Below are 13,382 nucleotides of genomic sequence, written 5' to 3'. Positions count from 1 at the left end.
TATATATATATATGAGTATATTGCTTAAAGTTCCTGAGCCATTTTTGCCAGCATCCTGAAATTCGAAAATTGGATGAAAGGGACAATGTTTGTCCTCGATCTTGAAATTTTTTTTTCTTCAAATGGCAGGCACTGAACATTATTCTTCGCCTAAGAATATGCTGGAATTGTTACTCATTTCACGTTACCCAGGGGGCACCTGTGAACCAACGTCATGGAGGCGAGCAACATTACCCACGCCACACTGCCACAAACCCGTTTATAGGATGGGCCACATTCACACATCACGCACAACAGAGGACAGCACAAGAGAGAGAAACATCCATGCCCAAAGCGGAATTCGAACCGGCAGCCATTGGCTTCGCAGTCAGACGTGCTAACCGCTCGGCCACCTGGCCGGCTCTTGAAAATTGTTCATAAGTTTCAATTGAGTCGTTCAGTGGAGATGTTTAAAAAACGAACTTTCTCATAAGTTTGCAGCTAGTGCCATTGTAAATTAAACTGCTGACAATTTTTGATTTCTAATATTTTAAGAAAAGCAACAATGATGTTTGCTTGCTCATAGCCCTCATTAATCAAAAACAGTGTTTATTGTTCATTTTTAATATTTAGTTATTTTTTATTCATATTTAATAGTTTTCGCATCAACTCAATGATCAACGTGAATTCGGTTAGTTGCGAGCTACATCACCAAATTTGTATTCCTTTATAAATCTGTGTTTACGTGCTTATTTTTTTATTTTTATAAATGTGCTTTTAACAGTTGTTTCTGTAAAATTAAATAATTTCAAATCAACGTTAATTAAAATAGAAAAAATAAGATATGTACTGGTAAGCAAAATTAATAGAGGAATATTACTAATTTATTTCGAAGAAAGATAAAAAATTGTCGTATTCTTGTTGACGAAAATGATGAATTTTGGTAAAAAGTACCAATTGGATACTTGCAAGTGTCGCCGTTATGGTTATGGTTACTAATTGATTGTTGAAGCGAGACATTTGTTTATATTAGTTACTGTTTTTTTCTTCTATTCTATTTCAAATAAGCATAACCAGAAAAATGCAAATTCTCTTGAATGACACATTCTATATTCGTTCACAAATTTGGTAATTCAGTTTATTTTTTACTTAACACCAAAACATGTACGATGCCTTGTAGATCATAAACAAACTAATTATGTAACTAAGTTGCTAAATACGCAAAACAAAAATCATAAAAGTTACATTATTATACAAAAACAAATAATAAATCTAGGAAAATGAAAGACATAGGTTACAATGTTAATTAACGTGAAGTTAATTAAATATAACGCAGTATCGCACTTCTAATTTGCTAAAATATAATTCTTTCTTGTCTATGAGGAGAAACTTAGCTCGACTTTAACCAGCTATATCCAGAATATTAACACGTCATCTTGTTTATAAAATACCATCTGGTGCTGAAATCATAGCTCAGGTGGTGTCATATCTCAGTGATCATATGACCTATGATCTATCATATGACCTATGTCAATGGTCTTCTTCTTCTCGGGATGAAAGTATACCTTTTGCTTCGTTCAGAAGAAAAGTGTGAACTCGACATACTATTTTCAAAGCTAATAATGCTTGATTAATTCTAAAAATGAAAATGACTTAAATAAAAAATGAACTAAAACGAAAAATCAATGGAGAAATGGTAATAATAGGTTAGGAGAAAAGTGAAAAATTGTGCTATTATTGACGCCACTGATGCTTTATTAATTTCGGTAATAGGTACTAATTAAAATGAAACTATTAGATACGTACTAAAAATCAAAATTAATGAAGAAATGGTTCTTATTCATTTAGGAGGAGCATAAAAAGTCGTCGTACTATTATTGGCGTCGATGGTGCTTAATTAATTTGGGTAGTTCTATTTTAGTTCATAACTGGTGCTGTATAGCCGACTGAATTCTGAATTTACGACTACAAATGTTCAACTCCATAGCCTGTAACTTTGAACCTAACTCAGAAGACAATTGAGCTTCTGTATCAAGCACTGGGATAGACTAGCTTTTGTGGAGAACGTACCTGCATTAGCGTTACAAGGATAGGAAAATCACGAAAACCTCCGATGATTTGCCCGACATTTAAGGGATTCTAATCTATCATCCGTCTACCACTGAGGATATTTTACGTCAGCTATAGGGTTACTGCGAGCCGGTAGCAGAGTTCGAATCAACGAGCCACTGCTGAGATTTGAACCCGGGACATCTAATTGGAAGACAAGCGTTCTTACTGTCATTATGATAATTGGTACGGTTTAAATAAGTACCAAATATACGAATATAGGTACTAAACTAAACTAAACTCAGTGGCGTGACAGCCCATAGAGGGCCAAGGCCTACTGCGCCTATCTCAGTTTTCTTGACCTTGGGCTCTGAGGTGCAGGAGCAGATGTTCCGGTTAGGTGGTCAGCCGAACGCGGAACCCCCAGTGTTTAGTTCCCAAACATGCTTGATACTCATTTATCGACCCACTGAGGGGATGAAACGCTGAGTCAAGGCTGCCCGGCCCGAGGATCAAACTCAGGACCTGTGGCACGGGAGCGCAAGGCGCTACCACTCAGCCACCGAATATAGGCACAATTAATCATTAAATGCACCACTGCAGGACCATGAGGCCTATTTGCGGGATCATTTGCAAGTATGTGACACTCCGTTTCACAACTACCACATCACAGCAACTCGAATCACGCACGAGTTGGAGCTTCAAAAATGGAGTCGATGACCAGAGGATACTTAAGAGGATACTAAATGCTGAATCTGATATCCCAAAACCTAAATCTAGTTAATATTCGGAAATTTTCCTTGATTTTTCTAAAACATCGTATTTTTTTTTTAACTGCGACAACTATTTTTGTTAACTTATTTAAAATATTTCCAATTACATGGAGATCATGGCCACTGCATGGCGAATTTGTAAGTGACGATGGTAAAAAAAAATGACATAGTTATATTAATCGCGTGTACGGATACTTTTTGTATAAGAAAAATAAATTATTCATAATTTTACAGCAATATATAAGCAATTATGTTCTACAGCAATTGTTTAAAATTTTAAACTTTATTTTTAATTAACTTGTTAAAAAATGAATGCCGATTTTTATGAAAGTATACTAAGAGACAGTGTTAAAAACAGTAAGTCGGTAAAAACTGTAATTTTAAAACAATAGATGAAAAATCTGAGAAATATGGAATGTTAAAGATTTGTAACTTAAAGTGAAAAATAAAATCACCTGAAATATGTAGAATACTATAAAATTAAATAAGTACTTATTAAACGCGACATAAAAAATAAGATTAAGAAACAGGTAAATTGATGGATTTGAAGAAAGGTAGAAATCGGGGACACAGCATTTTTATCATTACGTAATTTTATATTTTATTTTTTGAAATGATTGGGCAATTTATCGTATTACATATTCAATTAAAGTTAAAAATTTGACTAGAAATCTTTTAAAACTCCCGTTGAAAGGCTGAAATCATTAGCAACTGAAACACGAGAGATAATGATTCTATTACGACTTGTATTCTTTAAAGCAATTGTCATTAAATACTAATTTCAGAGTAATTTTAATATTTAATGAGCGTTTTTGTCACTGGAAGCTGGAAAATTGCTCCGCTATGCTTAAATAATGAATGGATTTACCATTAACTTCTTAGTAAATAAATATTTGAATGATACAAACTGCATAGGAATATTCTGTACCTGTGTTTTCAAAATCCTACGTTTAATTTCTGAAAATCTGATCATTTGCAATCATTAGCGACAAAAGCAAGAGGTATAATGATCCTATTATGAGTCTTTAACCAATTCAATGTCGTTCTTTCTTCAACAAAATGAACTGGGTCATTACTCTAATTCATTCAAATTTTTACTACAGATAACGGTTCAACTACCATTCCGTGAAATCAATTTCAGTAAACTATTTTAGTAAAAAATCCAGGATTTTAATAGCATTCTGCAGATCACTTCGAGATAAATCGGTTTAGAAATGGCTAACTTGCCTAACGATTCGAGAAAAGGGAACATTTTTGTGAAGCAGGAAAAATAGACAAAATTCACTAAACAGCAATTGCTGTTAAAATTTGCGTACGTTAAAAATTAATTCAGCTCGTGAGAAAAAGAGGACCATGAGATTTTGATTAAATTTCTGTCTGGCAGTGAAATTTAAGACCAAATATTTTTTGAACAGTTTGATATATTTAGAAAAAAAAAACTACGACAGAAGTAGTTCCTTTGTTGGTAAGAATGTTCCTACTGATACCTTTTTGCATCTTACTCTTGTTTACTCTTTAAGGACAAAAGATATCAATAATTGTTGCAATACGGCTAAATTATGGAGAAATCCCACCATTTAGCATAGCTAGAACCATTTTGAAATTTTTAAAAAAAATATTATAGTTCAGGATCCAAAAGCCTTTACTAACTTTTATTATATATTACACAATAAAAAAATAAATACTATTTATTATAATATTTATTTAAATAAATAAATACTAAATATATTACACAATAAATATATAAATAAATAGATACTTACACAATAAATAAATAAAAAAGAGTGTAGAAATAATAAATAGGTAGTTAAAATGGATAAATATAGAACGTAAATTGATATCAATGTAAACTAAAAAAAAAAACTCTGCATTTTGAGTACTATGCATAGCTATGAAAAATTTAACATAGTTTATAATCTTCCTGATAAAGTATATAGTTTCAATGCAAAAGTTTTTAGCTAGGAAGTGTTCCATCAAATAAACAGATTGTAAGTGACACGAACAATTTCTATAATATGGCCAATTTTAGATTTGCATACATATTTTTGCCAATTTCCCGGAATTTTTTTTTAAAGCGTGAAATACTATACAAGTTTCTTGAAATTCCTTTATTTTGAGCTTATTTGATTTCAGATAGTTATTTTTTCTCTACAAAGGAAGTACCTGCTTCCCCCGCCCCCATTGACTTTTCTGAAACTACAAGTAATTAAAACCATCCGTGCTCCCTTAGCCGATACAAAACAAAAATGTTCGTCACGCTTGAAACCTACTGGAAAATTCAAAGAAATTCTCGTTAGTAATCAAATCATGAAAAATGCTATGTAACTGCTTTGTAATGTTATTATTTTTCCTGCATTTTTTACGCATTAAAAATAATACTTTTGAAAATCCAGCTGAATATTAAATGACCTTTTCTAACTTTTAATAATGATATTTGAATTAAAAATCAAATAGTTTTGCCAATTTTATTATTGCTGTTAAAATGACCGCAATGAGCGACCTAGGTAGGTTAAAATGTCGTTCGTTCTAGTGTTAAAGTGTTCCTCATTTGAAGCAACACTATCGGGACATCACTTCTGAAGCAGTGAAAAGTCTGTGAAAATGTCATTAAATTGCTGGAAATTCATTTTTACTCAGAAAGTTTATTGAAATTAATTGCACTAAACGATAATCGTTTCGGTGCCTAAAACAATTAGCTGAAGAAAAAAATTTGTGCTTTTTGTGTCATTGTCAATTTGCAATAAAATTTCCTTGTGAAATTGCAGGAACGACTTTTATGTGAAAAATGTTATTAAATTTCTGGACACTGAATTTTACAAGGACTGTCGTTCGAAATGGATTTCACGGAAAACAAGTGTATAAATTTTTAAACTTCGTTAAAAAACAGTTTCTAGTTTCCTCCTTCTTTTGCCATTATATCTGTAATAAAACGCCCTAGTGAAATAGCAGGGCTGCTCCCACATGAAGAATAAAATCAATTTATATATATATATATANTATTAATACAAAAGTAATTTCTATAATTTTTGTATTATATATATATATATATATATATACTAAATAGGCTAGATTTAGATAATTGCAGCCTATAAATCATAAATATCACAGTAGAAGGTATGTAATACACCTGACTGTCTAAGGGAATTTATTTTTGTATCATATTTATAATTTTGACATAAGCACTTTTCTAATATAGTTTAAAAAATCGCTGTTTGGGAAACTCAAATATATGCCTGCTAATTTAGACGATTTCTTTTGTAAGTAAACATTTCAACAGAAAATAAGCGTGTGGTTATTGCCGTTTGTTACAATACTTACTATTGTTATCAGTTGTACCTGTATATAAATTATGTACTGTTACGGGCTATGCTTTTTTCAGCAATTCAGTTTACTTTTTTACCGAGATCTCTAATGTAACTACACATACATACATTAAATAACTTTTTGTTTGGAAAAACCATTAATGCAATAAAAACCCAATAGTAATAAAATAGTAAAAATCAATTAGTAATAAAATTCCAATCAATAGCTATAGAATAAGATCAAGCAACCAATTGCTTAGACCCACCAATTTTAATGCATACAAATTGTAAATGTCGATAAATGACAACAGGATTAACCGATGCCGGCTTAAAAGATAACAGGACATAATATATGATATCTCAACATTTTGCAAATAGCTTAATTCAGTATTATGTATTTAATTACTTACACTTGGTTTTATTTATAGCATATTTGCTAATTCTGTTCATGAAACTAGATGTAGGTAAAGCTTTAACAAACACGTATTATTTATTAAATTATAACTACCGATTGTTATTCTTTATTTTGTATGCCATAATTTTTTATTTAAAAAAAATGTGCTATGATTTTTAAATGTTTGAATTTTTTATTGTCGTTACGAAGTATGAAAACCAAAAGTAAAATTTTGTACTAAGTAAATTTGTTTTTGTTTTTGGTGTTTGCTTTATTTCTGCCCGTGCTCTTAATTATTTAGGGCTATTCTGTAGTTTACTTATTGGGATTTTTATAATGCAATTTATTTATCTTAAATCTCATAATGCATTAAGAAAGCAACTACGTAACATCTGTATTTTTTTCTACAAATCTATTTCTTTTTAGAAATATGAAAGAAAAAACCCTTTAAATTATTTTAAAAATGTAAGCGACAGATGGCGTTAGTCACCGACAATAAACCTCCAACCTTTTCATCTAATGAAAACCAAAAATTCTCTTCGAGCCCAAGCATTGTTTTGGGAGCTTTTCCTGATTGATTGCGGTTAGGGAAAGGTTTCATCCTCGTCCCGTGATTCGTTCGTATAAGTCTTTTCATTGACGTCACGCATGACGTCACGAAAGAATGAAGGTGCGAAAATCGAAGCATAGTTCTGTGGAGATATGTTTTCGATTTTCATGTCCATAGTAATCATTATACATTCAGCTCGTTAACTACTGCATCAATAAATTGGATTTATTTGTTTTATTATTTCACAAGGGGTTTGTTTTGAAATAACCAATCAACGATAATACTTTATTGGTATGCATATCATTCCTTTCACAGAAAAGAAGCTTTTAGAGAATTGCGGATATGTTTCAAAATTGCATTCATGCATCTCAATCGCACCTGAGAAAAGTGTCTTAAGATGATGAAGTAAATTATCCTAGAATTTCTTTCAAAACAAATTAATAAGTGCAAGTATTCAACACTGTTAAATGAAGATAGAATATTTAATGCAAATATGATATTAAATTCTTAAAATACTATTTTATTAATAATCATAATTTAAAAGCATATTAAATTCAGAAATTTTTATATGATTTTGTACATTATAAGCAGAAAGTTCTGTAATTTCTTAATACATATTTTTAAAATCCTCATAAGAATTTTAAAATTCTTAAAGGAATTTTTTTTAATGAATATTAGATTAATTTTATTTAATATTACTTTTCCGAAGATCGATAAAGTAAATTTAAACATACTTTAAAGGAGAAACTATGTTTCAGTAAAAGTGTTTTGAGTCAAATATATACTATTTTTATTACATTATTTTTACTATCATTTTGTATAAAAATATCATCTTCTGTACATTATAATTCTGTACAATAGTAAAAATAGAATAAATGTTATCCATTAGGGACCCAACTTTTCAATTTTTCCTATTGGAAAAGCTTTGACACATGTGGCCTAAGGATATTTTTAAAAGAATACCCTGCAGTGCTTCTTTCTTCTATCTTGCTTCATGTCTATTAGCATGAAACAACATTTCATCGGGAGCTACGGTGTGTTGGCTCAAGATATAGAGCTCTCGCCTCTCAATTAGGTGACCGCGGTTCGAATCCCATCAATGACTGGTTGAGTCAAATTTTGTTCCCGGTGCAGTGGTAGTCGGATTACTGGTTTCAATCCCATTGCCGTTGGCCTAACCATGGGTGGTTTTCGTGGTTTCTCTCTCGGTACAATGTAAATGCGAGTTAGTTTCACCAAAACGTTCTCTATTTTTTCTAATACTTAACCCAAGAGTTCGCCTGTCTTCTTGGTTGATTTGAAATTAGAAGGCGAAGTAAGGAGTTGAATATTGATTGTCGTAAACCTAGAAATGTGTAAAAAAATGTGACTGAGGTTCGAATCCCAGTGATGACCGGTTAAGGTGAACTTTGCTCTCAGCTGCCGTAAAATGTTCTCAGCGGTAGATGGATTACAGGTTCGATTCCTTTTAGCCATTTGGCTAACTATGGGTGGTTTTCGTGGTTTTTCTCTCTATGTAACGTAAATACGGGTTAGTTCCCCTAAAAAAATCTCCACGGGGACTATTTTTGCCAATGCTTGGCCCAAGAGCTCCCTTGTCTTCCGGTTTTTTTTCGAAATTACAAGGCTAAGGAGTTGAATATTGACAGTTGTAAACTCCAAAATGGGTAGGCTGTTTAACACCGGATGCAAAAATAAAGTTAACATTTCGATTGCCAATTAAATAAGATACATTTTGTTTGCACACTTTAAAAGGCAATTAGGAGTTATTGGAATCAGACCTTGAGCTCCAATTTAGATTTGAGCATTCCAGTAAGTACAAAGTGGTATAATTCATATTGGCAATAAATTAATATTTGTGATAATACAAAAAATAAACTCTGTTTGTAGGTGTTAGGAAACTATTAAAACCTGCATTGTTATGAAGCACAGAGCTCAAGAGGAGATTTAATCCCTTTAGTTATTTAAAAAGCTGTGAAAATTTTGATTGTTTATAATTCTATTTGACTACAAAAAAATTCTATTAGTAGCTCTCAGGAACCAATTTAAATTAGCATTGTTATCATTCAAAGAGCTTCAGTCGAGATTAAAGTTCTCCAGACAGTCGGAAAGTGTCGAAATTTTGTTTATGGGTGCCACCATCATTCATAACAAACGAAATAAATAATATCGAATAATAATAATTAACGATCTTTTTTTAATTAAATGAAGTCAAATATCTAAGATACAGAAAAAAAATGTATTCATATAAATGAAATCGGTACACATTCTTTTTTTTTTAGCTTTATAACACATTGTGGCTAATGGTTTTGTTTGGTATCAATTCAGTTATTAACTGAGATATACACCGAGTGGCCAAATTATTATGACCACCTCAGAGTTTTATGCAAATGAGTTATCGCGTCACAGCGCTGCCGCTGGAGGGCAAGATAACTATAATACGGGAATGCTGGACAAGTGAGTCATCAGTTATACTGTGTTGCTTGCTCAGATATGGGAAAGAAAAGTGATTTAACTGAATTTCAACGTGGAATGATTGTGGGTGCGAGATGTGTCGGAACGAGTATCAGTAAAACGGCTGCACTTGGGAAGTGTTCTAGAGCAGCAGTTGTTAATGTGTACAAAGAATGGACAATCAAGTGAAAAACCGGGTCTCGACGTCAGACTTGTGGTCGTCACAGGGTACTGAATGCTCGATCAGAGAGAAGGCCAGCTGGCCAGGGTTGTGCAGCGCAACAGGAGAGCAACAGTGCGACAAATTGCAAGTGATCTTAATCAAGGAGCAACTGTGAACGTCTCTGAACGAACTGTTTGACGCACATTGCGCCGTTTAGGGTATAGAAGCAGATGACCTGTTCGTAGGCCTCTACTGTCTGCTTTAAATAAGCGCAGACATCTCCAATTTGAAAAAGGAGCACAAACATTGGACAGTAGATGACTGGAAGAGGGTCATGTGGTCCGATGAATCACGATTTCAAATGCATCGCGCAGATGGCAGGATGAGAATATGGAGAAAACAGCACGAAAGCATGGATCCCAACTGCATTGATACGGCACTTCAAGTTGGTGGTGGCAACGTTATGGTATGGGGAATGTTCTCTTGGTATTGTATGGGTCCTTTAATTCCTGTACCACAACGCCTTAATGCCCAAGGGTATTTAAGTATCATCGCAGATCAAGTACATCCGTTTATGTCAATGGTGTACTCTGGCAGGGATGGATACTTCCAGCAGGACAACGCTCCTTGTCATAAAGCTGGCATTGTCCTCAGATGGTTCGAAGAGCATGACGGAGAATTTAACTTGCTTCGTTGGCCAGCACAATCCCCAGATCTCAATCCAATTGAGAATTTGTGGGATGAAATTGAACGGGTGCTCAGACAGATGGATCCAGTACCATCGAATTTGCAGGAATTGGCAAGTGCAGTTCAGCGAGCATGGTCTGGCGTACCTTCTACCACCTACCAACATCTCATAGAATCCATGCCCAGACGAATTAAAGCAGTATTACGCGCAAAAAGTGTCCCGACAGGGTACTGAAGGGGTGGTCATAATAATTTGGCCACTCAGTGTATTTTGCTAACTATCGCCTCCAAGATAATGAAAATTTGAAATAGAGAACACAGTTCTCTGATGAAGGAGCAAGAAGTTTTTTTTTGTTGCTTTATTCATGAAATTTTTAAACAATATGTACATTTTTTTAGACGACAAAGGATAAATAAAATTTTACGAAGAATCTAGAGAAAGTACGTACACATTGTTTTAATAGTACTAAAGAAAGTTACAGGAAAAGCATAAAAGTGCACAAGTGATGAAATACAAATTATGCTTTAGGTCATAAAAAATAAATTCATAAAATATTATCCCAGTCAGTTAAGATTTTGATTATGTAAAAGGGGTAATAAGTTCAATAAATTATAAAAATAACTATAATTTTCTTAATGCTGCGAACGATATAGATACGGAATTAGTAGAAGAAACAACAGATTTATTAAAATGTTGATATTATTCTGCTTCAATTTTTTGCATTTGCTAAGAAACTACAACATACAACTATAATAGGACCGAAGTTTCAAAGATTATCTCAGCCTTTTGATTTGTTTTTCAATTTTCAGAAATTCTTTGATTTATCCGAAATTAAATGATTTTACATAATACCTGTTACAATACACGGGAGAAAAATCTGGTAAAATTACCGTACTGTATAGTAATGACATTTCTTGTAAAGAAGAAACCATTCATTTGGTAATTTTTCTGTTCATATGGTAATGGTTTAAAGAAAATTCCGTTATTCAATGCCATGTTATCATCAAGTTTTGGAAAAAATTACCGAGCTTTTTGGTGTTCCCATAGAGCCAGAAATATGGTAAACTTCACAATGTCAAAATTGAAATTACTATATACCACAGTAATATTAAAACAGTTCTTTTCTCCGCGTGAACTATAGGTCCTTTGTAAATTTTAAGTGATAAAAACTTTTTAAATAAACATTTCGGTTTATATGATTCCCAGCATGCAATTCTCCTAATTATCTCTTTTTCATCTAATATTGCTAGACTAATATAACATTCTATTTTCACAACACTTGAAAGTTTTCCGAAAAATCAATTTATTCCGACGACAAGAGTTTTCAATTAAAGTTAACTGATCTCACATAAACACTCCAATCTTAATTAAACTTTGGAGAAATATTAAGCGTAAACTTCTAAAGTAATTGCAAGAAGTACATTTAAAAGGACGAACTTTCTCATTTAAATTAATCAGCGTTTGTTCAATTCTAAAATAAATGAATAGCGTGATTTTGTTTTGACTATGTACTGTTTTTCGATTGCAAAACAATTTGTTTTCAAATAATTCTATTTTACAATTGTATTTCGAAAATGACATTACAAATACAGTCTTCTTTGTGTTCGTTATATATTTAACAGCTTTGGAAAATGGTTGCTCACTTTTAATTTAATAAGTTATTCATTTGTTTAATAATATAAATATATATTTTCAATTATGATTTTGAAATATTGAAAATAAGATATAAAAAATTGTAGAAATCTTTGTTTTAAAGTTCTGTTTGAATAATGATATATTTGAGCATGCTTTTTTATAATAAGATGAACTAAACATACACTTTCTTTTAATCAAATTTAAAGTTTCAAAACTAAGAGATATAGTAACGTTGTGGGTATGATAGCCACTAACATTCCATACATTCTATATACCTTTATTTTATATGATTTTTTATCAAGAACATGCAAAATATTATACTTGCAATATTCATAGCTGTTGTTTTTAAAACTACTTCCACTCATTGTGTTTCGTTTTCATCATTGCAATTCATTAGCTTTTGTATGAAATATTATTTGTAAAAAAGGGTAAAAATTCGCGGAGAAGGAAAAAATTCGGTAAAATTACCGTACTGCATGGCAATGATATTTCTGATAAAAAAAAACTCTGGTAATGAAACTAAAATATACAGGAAACAAAAACAATGAGATTCTAACTTGGGATGAATTATTTAACCAGATTCTACTTACAAAGACTTTAACAGTTGATGGATATACTTAGAATAATGAGAATAGAATAAAAATCTGGGAAAATTACCATTCTGCATGATTATAAAGTTTCTGGTAAAAAAAATAAACACTCAGACACAATTTTGGTTAATAAAATTAAAATACACAGTATTTAACATACAGTGTCTAAAATATACAGTGTATTGAAAATTTTTCCGTTCATATGGAAATGGTTTACCGGAAATACTGATTTCAAAAAGTATAGTAATCGTTGCCACACATTTAGTGAAAAAAAACTGCATTATAAATTTAACTGAATAAATGAATTTTACGCCATGCTCTAAGGAATGATAAAATTTCCAAATTTTAGGACACAGTGTAAAGCTACATATTATTGTTAGTTTAACCCAAATCATTACCAAAGCTTTCAGTAAAAAGTACCGGGATTTTCAATGCTCCTATGGATCCAGTAACATGGTAAATTTTACCACATTTTGGTAGCTATGACCATAATTTTTTAATCAGTGTAGCTCGTTGTCTAATATAGAAAGTTTTAGAACACAGATTTAAACGTTGCATCATAATGTACAAAACGCATTCGATGTAAGGTAAATTTTTAAGAAAGCCGTTTTTTCTTATTAATTTTTACAAACACAACAGCTACTTGCAGTTCTTAGCTGCCTCAATCACTCGCTTTTTCTAGTCTTCTATTTGTTGCGCCCAATATCAACCAATGCATGTTGCACTAATTATACGCACTAAATGGAAACGGAGGTATGGAAATTTTCGACTTGCTAATCAATAATATATATACAATATATATATA

The 13,382-nt window shown here is 31.9% G+C and overlaps 1 protein-coding gene across 1 annotated transcript in view; it reads right to left on the bottom strand.

Moving 5' to 3' along the window:
• The window catches only part of LOC107442126 (dynein light chain roadblock), a 601,383-nt gene that overhangs the window by 259,593 nt on the left and 328,408 nt on the right, over positions 1-13,382 (bottom strand). The window lies entirely within an intron of this gene.

The sequence above is a fragment of the Parasteatoda tepidariorum genome, chromosome 4, assembly GCF_043381705.1.
Source record: "Parasteatoda tepidariorum isolate YZ-2023 chromosome 4, CAS_Ptep_4.0, whole genome shotgun sequence".
Classification (NCBI taxonomy): Eukaryota; Metazoa; Arthropoda; class Arachnida; order Araneae; family Theridiidae; genus Parasteatoda; species Parasteatoda tepidariorum.
The sequence above is the reverse complement of the archived record's forward strand: the minus strand, read 5'-3'. Positions and strand labels throughout refer to the sequence as shown.